The sequence below is a fragment of the Sycon ciliatum genome, chromosome 11 (genome assembly GCF_964019385.1).
Source record: "Sycon ciliatum chromosome 11, ocSycCili1.1, whole genome shotgun sequence".
NCBI lineage: Eukaryota > Metazoa > Porifera > Calcarea > Leucosolenida > Sycettidae > Sycon > Sycon ciliatum.
Genome location: NC_088653.1, coordinates 23,850,358 through 23,860,178, shown reverse-complemented (window position 1 = coordinate 23,860,178; position 9,821 = coordinate 23,850,358). Strand labels below are relative to the sequence as shown.

Sequence of the window (9,821 nt, the reverse complement as noted above, 5' to 3'; positions counted from 1 at the left end):
GATGGGACTTTACTATTACCCAGTTGTCTAGGTGAGCAAAAGGGTATCAATGTACTGATCTGCTCTCGATTCTCTTTGGTCTCTCTCCATAATATTTAGTTCACAGTGGTTGGCTACCATGTGACTTCTCATAAATAGTGGCAGTCTAATTACGAAGAGTGTGGTCCAGCCTTCTGGATTCTTCTCAGTGGAGCCTCCACTAATCTCTGACTTTTCCTCAGATCCCTTTTTGCTTCTGTTTTCGTTTCGTTCTCCTGGTGTGTGCCGGACGGTGGTAACAGAAAGGTTACCAGAAGAACGAAACAAAAATGGAAGCAAAATGGATCTGAGGAGAAGCCAGAGACAAGCTGAGGCAGGACTGAGAAGAATGGAGAAGGCGGGACCAGGAGAGGCAGGTGAAGGTATGGGCGCACCAGTGCACTCTTCAAGGAGAAAGAAGCGGTGGTGTGAGGTGATGGGGATGGAGGGTGATGATGGGGATGAACAGGATGGTCAGGGAGGCAGCAAGGGTGAGAAGTCAAATGTCTAGTCGAGATTTAGCAAAGTCACATTCCATACGACAGCAAAGCAAATATATTTTTTATTTGAATGCACAAGTACACACGGGCTGCAAGCCCAATTACATGGAAGAGAATGTGATAATGGCGTAAATTTTGAAAAAAAGGTGACGGAAGATGGCGGACGGTGGCAAAGCAACAGGGAGGAAAATTCAAGAGCAACTTTTCAGCTGTAAATAATAGAAACACACCAGAAATTCACTGACATGGGGAATAACAATAAGTGAACATCAGCCCAAAACACCGGTTTCCTGTGCGAGATCAATATCACCTGTCAATTCGACAAAGAGATTTTGCTTTTGAGCCTGGCGAAGGTACCCAGTCCAAATGTTACCGAAGTACTAAAATACATGTACTAACACGACTACCCTGTCTGCGTCCATATTGGGTATGGACAAGAGTACATGAAAACCAGAGTGTGCAGCTTGAGGCATTTTCTACTATGGGTGTCTGTCACGGCGGAATTCCGTGATTACATCATATTTGGCACAGATTTGAGGCGGATTTGAGGCGTAGTGCGTGCAACTGAGCTACAGTTGTGCAGAGAGAGACCTGTTTTCCCTGCTCTTGTTGTTCGAGATCTACAAGTAGTCGTGTTGGGTTCTCCGCTCTCTTCCCTCTAAGTTAGTGATAATACCGAACAGGGCAGCTGTAATTGGTGATGGAGCCGGCGATGCTAATTGTATGTGTATGTCTGTGCAGGCATGTTTGTGCGTGTGTGTGTGTGTGTGTGTGTGTGTGTGTGTGTGTGCGTGTGTCTGTGTCTGTGTGTGTGTGTGTGTGCGTGTGTGTGTGTGTGTGCGTGTGTGTGTGTGTGTGTGTGTGTGTGTGTGTGTGTTGCGTTTGTGCCTGTATTACTGCAGATATCAATGAATGCCTGTCCAGTCCGTGTGCTAATGGAGGCACGTGTACGCCACTCGTTGCCAGCTTTGAGTGCAGCTGTCCTCCTGCATGGGCGGGTGCAACCTGTTCCATTCTCACACCAGGTTAGGGAGTTCTACAATGCTGAAGAGAGCAGCAGCAGGAGCTGCAGCTCTCTTCATGCACTCAGCACTTTCTCAGGACACTCTACTGTTGAAATTATACTTATGTGCGGCGGCATGTTATGACCCCGCCGACACTAGCATTTGTTCAGCAGCATACCGTATTTCCCCGGATATAAGTCTTACACCTTTTTAACACAAAAATCAAGGGTAAAATAGGGGTGCGACTTACAGTCGAGCACGACATACTACCGAAGTCAATATAACAAAACAATATTGCTCAGACCTGAAAATTGGGGTGCGACTTATAATCGGGGAAAATACGGTAATGCGGGGCCTCATCGTTTGGATTTGTTGTTTTTCACCATCAGTCAAACAAATTCAAATTGTCCCCGTATGAATGCTATTTCTGGGGGCCTATCCATGTGGTTGTCATCCTTGTGACGTTCTCTTCAGAGTTGGCAGTGTTTTAGAACGATCCATTGTTTTGTGTCTGTTCGCGTGTCTGTTCATGTGTGTGTGTGTGTGTGTGCGCGCGCGCGCGCGTGTGTGTGTGTGTGTGTGTGTGTGTGAGTGTGTGTGTGTGTCTGTGTGTGTGCGTGTCTGTGTGTGTGCATGGGTGGGTATGTGTGTGTGTGTGTGTGTGTGTGTGTGTGTGTGTGTGTGTGTGTGTGTGTGTGTGTGTGTTTGTGCACATTGTGCACATTGTGGCGGCGACACCTCGGCTGCATTGCCTAACCAGACTATGATGAATGTATGTCCAACCCATGCCTGAACAACGCTACATGCATCGATCAAGTGGGTGCATTCCAATGTCGCTGTAGAGCGGGTTTCACCGGTGATAGGTGCCAGTCATGTAAGTATTTGATCATACAGTCAGACCTCGCTTAACCGCACACATCCGTTTTTTTTCACAAAAACATCCGGATAGGCGAAGGAACCGGATAATTGAACACACATACTGTATGCATGCATGGCATATGCTGTAATCGGCGAGGGATCCAGATAAAAGAGGACTGGATAAGCGAGGGTTGACTGTATTTGGAGCAGATCTGAGGCGGGAAGTGGCGTAGTGTGTACAACTGAGCTACAGTTGTGCAGAAAGAGACCTGCTTGAATCCTGCTTGTACGCACTACATCGCTAGAATAATGTAATCCCGGACTTCGCCATGGCAGCCACCCATCCGAGCAGCACACTCTGTGTTTCATGTAATCATTGTCCAGCACTGTTGCTAGAAGGAGCCATGGATGAATGCGTGATCCCAGTCATTGATCATCACTGTTGCTAGAAGGAGCCATGGATGAATGCATGATCCCAGTCATTGATCGTCACTGTTGCTAGAAGGAGCCATGGACGAATGCATGATCCCAGTCATTGATCATCACTGTTGCTAGAAGGAGCCATGGATGAATGCATGATCCCAGTCATTGATCGTCACTGTGGCTAGAAGGAGCCATGGATGAATGCATGATCCCAGTCATTGATCGTCACTGTGGCTAGAAGGAGACATGGATGAATGCATGATCCCAGTCATTGATCATCACGGTGGCTAGAAGGAGACATGGATGAATGCATGATCCCAGTCATTGATCATCACGGTGGCTAGAAGGAGCCATGGATGATGTAGACATCTATTCAGTCACTCACAAGACAGCCATTGTGCTAAACAGATCTTCTTTAGTTCTCTATCAGAAGTGCGCCATGTCATCTCTCTCGTGCTATACATAAAGCGGTACAAGCACGTGCATGCCTGCACATGCGTACATAGTACTACATACAACTGCATGTACGATATCTACATTACCCCCCCCTTCCCTCAAAAAAAAAGAAGAAAGAGAAAAAAGGGAAACAAAAACAAAACAAAAACACTTGCATCCGTATCCTGCAGCTTGCAGAGGTACGTACGCACATGTGTTGGAGTAAAAGGGAGACGGGAAGCGTTGCAACTATTAGAAATACTCTGACTCAAAACTTGAGGCAAAAACACCATGAGTTTGAGTTACAATGCAAACTCGACCAATAAGGGGAAAAAATAAAGAAAAATCTAAATATTCACAAGATAGTTAGAAGATTCTAAACAACGCCAATCTGGTAGCGATTGAAGCCACTCATTTAGTAATGCATGACTCGACGACTCAGATGTCAGTTTCACGTGCTTTCTCTGTAAGCTTGATCTGACGGCCAGCTCTGGTCTGTACGCCCTCGCGGAATACACTTGGACGAGATGTTGGCGGTGACAGTGACATACAGGCCGGTGTTGCAGGTGGTGCTGTCGTCTCCGGTGAAGCTGCAGGAGACAACGGCAATGTGAGCGCAGTTACCGGAGCTTCGGGCCTGGATGCTGCGCTGCTCGCTGACGGAAGGCTTGTTGGGTCGGACACTGGCAGTGCTGGAGCACACACTGGCTCTGGCACATGCTCCCTCTCTGACTGTGCCGGAGGTTCACTCATGGGTGCTTTCTCCGCTGCTACTGCTGCTGCTGCTGCTGCTGCTGCTGCTGGTGCTACAAACTCGGTGACATGCTGACGGTTCCGGAGCAGTATGCGTGACCCATCAGTGACCCCAACCTGACGACCATACTGCTCTACTACCTTCCATTCTTTTCGAGGGTCTCTATACCCATCATGGAGCACTACCCGCGTACCTGATGGCAAATGGGGTAACTTGCGGACACCTCGGCGCGAGTGACCTTCAACCATTGCTGCTTTCGCCTTGATCTGCTCAGATGGGTTGACGATCTGTGGGGTGATGGATGCTGGAACCCGTGTCCGAATGACTCTGCTGAACAACGCTTCGCCCAGCGATGTACCTAGCATCCGGTGCCGCGAATTGCGAATGTCGAACAAGACTTGAGTGATGCGGCGGTGTAGCGGTAGATGAGGTCTCAGACTGGCAACTCGTTCTTTCACCAGACGATGTAGTCGCTCCACCATACCGTTAGAGCGGGCATACCGGGGGCTAGACTCGCAATGCTCAACACCCAACTGAGCGAGAAACTTGGACATCTCAGTGGATGCAAACTGTGGCCCCCAATCCGAGACGAGTGTTGAAGGCAGACCAAACCGTGCCAACAACTCCATCAGCTTGTCGATCATACCCGTTGTCGTAGTATTGGACAGTGGTAGAAGCTCTGGCCAGCGGGAACCATAATCAATAGCAGACAGGAACTTGGCTCCCTCAATGGTAACAAGATCAATGGCCAGTTTCTGCCAGACACCTTCTATCTCTGTAGGGAGGAGCTGTTGCGCTGGATTGGAGCGTTTACGCCAGCATTCAGAGCATTTCTCTGCAAACAGATTGGCATCCTTCATGAGACCTAGCCACCAAACCCGTTCGCGAAGGGTATCCCGGAATGCATCGATGCCTGGATGACCTTCATGTGCTAGTCGCAGCACTGCTGGGCGGAGCTCTTCTGGAATGACGTAGCGATTGTCTAGCATGACAATCCCGTCAATGACTGTCAGCTGATGGCGTAGCAGGAAGTAAGGCTCTTCCGTTTGGATGCACCCTGACCAAACTGATGTGCCCACTCTTTGTCGGACGCTGCTCAGCGTCGGATCAGAGTCTGTGGCCTGGCGAATATCCTTGGAACGAACCGGACAAGCCTCGAGAATGAGACTAACGAATTCCGCCATTGAACGTGCCTCTGCAGGTGAAGCTGTGCGACCAGGTAGAGGAGCTCGAGAGAGGGTGTCAGCACAAACCATCTGCTGACCAGGGACGAACACCAAGCTGTAGCGATAGGGCATCAATGCGACCAGCCATCTCTGAAGCCTCGGTGGCACTTCGTCGAACGGCTTCTGGACGATAGAAATAAGCGGCTTGTGATCCGTAAACACTTGCACTTCTCGGCCTAGTACATACTGCCGAAAGCGAGTCAGGCCGAATACCACTCCCAGCATCTCTCGTTCCAGCTGAGAATAGCGTGACTCAACATCTGATAGAGAGCGACTGGCACATGTCACTGGTACCCAACAGCCACTGGTATTCTTCTGCCACAGGACTGCTCCCAAACCGTCTGGCGACGCATCACAGCTGATAGCAGTAGGGACGTCCAATGCTGGTTGAAAGGATGCCAACGCTTGCAAAGCTGACGCTATACCAGCCTTTGCTGAGGTGAATGCCTGCAGGACTTCATCATCCACACTGAAGGGATCACGCTTTGCTAGCCTGCGCAGAGAAGCCGTGATCTGGGCCAAATTCGGAATGAACTTTCCAAGGTACGTAGCCATCCCCAGGAACCGTCGCACATCAGAGATAGATTTCGGAGGGGCCAGCTCCTGGATGGCTTGTAACTTGTCATCATCTGGGGACAAGCCGGTCGCACCTAGCCAATGTTCTAGATACTTCACACGGTCCTGGTTCAGTCGGCACTTGGTCCAGTTGAGTTGGAGGTTAGCTGCTCGCAGTCGCTGCTTGACTGCTTCTAGCCGTGCATCGTGTTCTGCTTGATTAGAGCCAAACACTAGGATGTCGTTGATGTAGACGATGACTCCTGGCAGGCCTTCCAGAATGTCGGACACCACTCGCTGGAAAATCTCAGGCGCACATGCAATACCGAAAGGTAAACGCTTGAAACGGAACAGGCCACAGTGCGATGAGAAAGTCGTTAGAGGCCTTGCTTCTTCTGAGAAGAGTAGCTGATGGAATCCAGATTCTGCATCCAGAACTGAGAAGACCCCTGCGCCATCAAGCTGAGCTGTGATCTCGTCAACGGTTGGAAGAACGTTGCGCTCACGTGTAACTCTCTGTAGTCCACGCATAGTCGCAATGCTCCATTCGGTTTGCGGACTGGGACAAGTGGTGACACCCACGGCGTGGCTTCCTTGACGGGTTCAATGATATCCAACTTGGTCAGCCGTTTCAGCTCGGTCTCGATGTCAGCCCGGATACTGAAAGCTGGGCGTCGTGGTGGCTGGGCTAGAGGCTTTGAACTGTCTTCCAGAGAGATTTCGATGGGTGACACGTTCACCACGTTTGCTTGTGACAGGAGGTTCAGCTCCTTGATGACATCCTGTCCGAAGAGAACGGAGTGCTGACTGGCTGCTACCACAAAGCAACTGCACTTCACGTTCTTGCCACCATGTGAAATGTGGACGTCAGCCATGCCCAAAGTCTCTACGAAACCGCCATTGTACGCTTTCAGCAAGCGATCACTCTTGCACGTGGGCTTGATCACATCATCAGTGAGGATCGTCCGAGTTGCACCTGTGTCTAACAGTCCAGTGCACAGCTCACCATTGACTTTGAGTGTAGTCTGGAATGTCTTGTCGCCTGCGAGTGCCGAGCTACTGACGGCGAAAGCGGAGTCGTACATGCGACTTGCATGCTCATACTCATCAGGCTCATCCTCTACTGGCCGGGCTCTTTCTTCGTGTCTTTCCACTTTGTTTGACATGCAGACCGCTGCAAAATGCCCTCGCTTGCCACACTTGTTGCAGGTGACGTTGGCCGCAGGACAGTTACGCATGCCTGGTTTGTGACTACGTCCGCAGTATTTGCACTTCTTTCCCTCTGATCCAGAACCAGCTGCAGAGACAGCTTGCATACGCTGGATGGGCACGGGGAACACAGGCGGTGCGTCACTAGCTCTGGTACTATCGTACAGTTTACTGTCAGTAATCGACGCTTCCAACGCCACTGACTTGGTGACGGCGTCGTTCAGGGTCAGCTTCGACTGTTTCAGCAGCTCCTTTCGAAGCTCAACAGAACGCAGGCCCACGATCAGCTGGTCTCGAATTTGGCAGTTGACAACGGTATCCACAGAAGTGGAGCTGAATTCGCAAACATCTGCCTTTTCTCTCAGCCGCCCAACGAACGAAGTCACCGACTCGCCCTCCATTTGGCAGAGTTGGCGGAATTTGTGACGTTCAGACGTGACATTTGTTGACGGTCGAAAGTGTGCCAACAATGCGTCCGTCAAGGCTTGGTACTCATCTCCAGGTGAGCCATCTTGTGTCTGCTCCACCGTGACAACCAGACCTTTCACAATGCGCCTCACTGCTAATCCAGCCAGATTCAAGAACAAGCGTTTCTTGTCAGCTGCTGCCGTCACTTCACTGATTGAAAGGAAATCATTTATGTCCTCGAGCCAGAGTTCAAAATCAGCACCGACGTTGCTCGCAGCATAGTCAGGAATAAATTCCTTGGGCGTCCTGCCCTTTGTCATTTTCGTTCACTGCGCCAATGTAGACATCTATTCAGTCACTCACAAGACAGCCATTGTGCTAAACAGATCTTCTTTAGTTCTCTATCAGAAGTGCGCCATGTCATCTCTCTCGTGCTATACATAAAGTGGTACAAGCACGTGCATGCCTGCACATGCGTACATAGTACTACATACAACTGCATGTACGATATCTACAGATGAATGCGTGATCCCAGCTAGTCTAGCTAGGGCACTATCCCGGAAAGACATGGGTGTTCTGTTGGAATCCCGCTCGTGCATCCTTCTTCTGCAACAGCACATGTACAGTGTCCATAGCACCTGGAGGTGGTGTAACACCTGGTACACACTGCCGGGTTCGGTAGCAGCAGCATCACTCTAGATGATTGATTTTACGTCCAAGTGTTCATGTCTGTAGTCAGAAACTGCCACTGTACTGCAAGCAAGTGCCACCATATTGTTTCCGTGAACCAGCGCAAGAAATGGCAGGGTTGTGGCTAACTTTGTGTGTGTGTGTGTGTGTGTGTGTGTGTGTGTGTGTGTGTGTGTGCGTGTGTGTGTGTGCGTACATGCGCGCGCGTGTGTGTGTGTGTGTGTGTGTGTGTGTGTGTGTGTGTGTGTGTGTTTGTACGCTTGCAGTGCTGGACTGCCCTGCTTTCCAGCGTCGCGACAGCGGCGGAATCTTCTGCGAGCCGTGCGCGTGTGATCAACTAGGCTCGGAGTCGTGTGACATGACAAACGGCACGTGCTACTGCAAGCCGAGCATTACCGGTAGTGTGTGCGATCGATGCATTGACAACTACTACCAGGCTACGGGCAAGGTGAGTGGCTGTGCTGCCTGCTCCTGCGACTCTGCACGCACTGTCGTCGGCAACACCAGCTGTGACGGCAGGACGGGCATCTGCAACTGTCTGCCGAACTTCAGCGGCTTCAGATGCCAATACTGTTCGCTGGGCTTCTTTGATCTGAGTGCCGGATGCCCGGCGTGCAGCTGTTCCGCCGTGGGCTCACTGCATGCTGTGTGCGACCAGGCAAACAATGGCCAGTGCGCGTGCAAGCCCGGCAGCAGCGGACTCGACTGTGCCCAGTGCCTGCCTGGATTCTTCAAGCAGAACAGCACTTCCCAGTCGTGTGCTACGTCCAAAGACGGTCAGCCGTGTCAAGGTAAGACAAATGCAGCAAGAGAATGATCTGGGATCACTCCTTCACCTTACCCCCACCCCCACCCCGTACCCTCCCCACTCTTCCCTCTCTCCCCACTCACTCCTTCCCCCCCCCTCTCTCTCTCTCTCCCCACTCTCCCCACTCACTCACTCCCCACTCTCCACTCTCCCCACCCTCTCTCCCCACTCACTTTTCCTGTTTGTACATGGAGACAATACTAGTTTCCATCCGCCAGCGAGTTTCTGTGCATGTGCATGCATGGCAATACACTGTACTATCTTATGTTGTTACGTGTGTATGCGAGAGGTTGGTGGCCAGCCAGACGAATTTCCCTTTGTACCAACCCTGGTATAGTGGGCCAAGCTTTGGTAGGGGAGGAAAAGGCGACGAGGGAGAGGAAATGCCAATGTGAATACATTCTGCAGTCACAATAATAACTAGAGTCAAACCTCGTTAGTATGAACACTGATAAGGCGAACTTTCCATTAGTACGAACTAAGGCCAATCCTATGGTTGGCCAGGCATCAATTCAAGTCAAAATTATTCGTTTACGACGAGCTTCTGTACAGCGAACTTTCGCGAAGACGAACTATTTTCAAGTGTGATTTGAACAAAGTCAGTGTGGTCATGTACATGTAGTACGAACTTTCGGTCCACGAGCGTGCGCGTGCGCTGGCTACCTTTTTTCTTCTTTTTTTCAATAGTCGAGGTCATATTGTACGTACAGTGCAAATTGTTTTTAAGCGTGTTTTGAACAAATCAATCAGTGCGTTGTACGAACTTTGGACACAGTCGTGATTCATTGCACTGTGTCATTGTACTTACCTGTTTCTGGTTAATGCTAAGAATAACATGCTTCCCATGTACCACAGCATGCACCTTCACGTAAATACAATCCATCTGATATGCATATCGATTTTTTGTCAGATCTGGATAAGATGAACTCCCGA

The 9,821-nt window shown here is 50.2% G+C and overlaps 1 protein-coding gene and 1 long non-coding RNA gene across 2 annotated transcripts in view; both read left to right on the top strand.

The window, feature by feature from the left end:
* The first annotated feature begins 1,429 nt into the window (after positions 1-1,429).
* LOC135827534 (uncharacterized) lies at positions 1,430-8,477 on the top strand. The gene is made up of 3 exons (XR_010555485.1): positions 1,430-1,543; positions 2,283-2,396; positions 8,347-8,477. It is a non-coding gene; the product is annotated as an uncharacterized LOC135827534 (long non-coding RNA).
* A 215-nt stretch (positions 8,478-8,692) lies between these two features.
* The window catches only part of LOC135827199 (mucin-like protein), a 32,426-nt gene continuing 31,297 nt past the window's right edge, over positions 8,693-9,821 (top strand). Inside the window, exon 1 of the mRNA XM_065339728.1 lies at positions 8,693-8,871. The gene's annotated coding sequence lies outside the window, so the exon portion shown is untranslated. The remainder of the gene's footprint in view (positions 8,872-9,821) is intronic.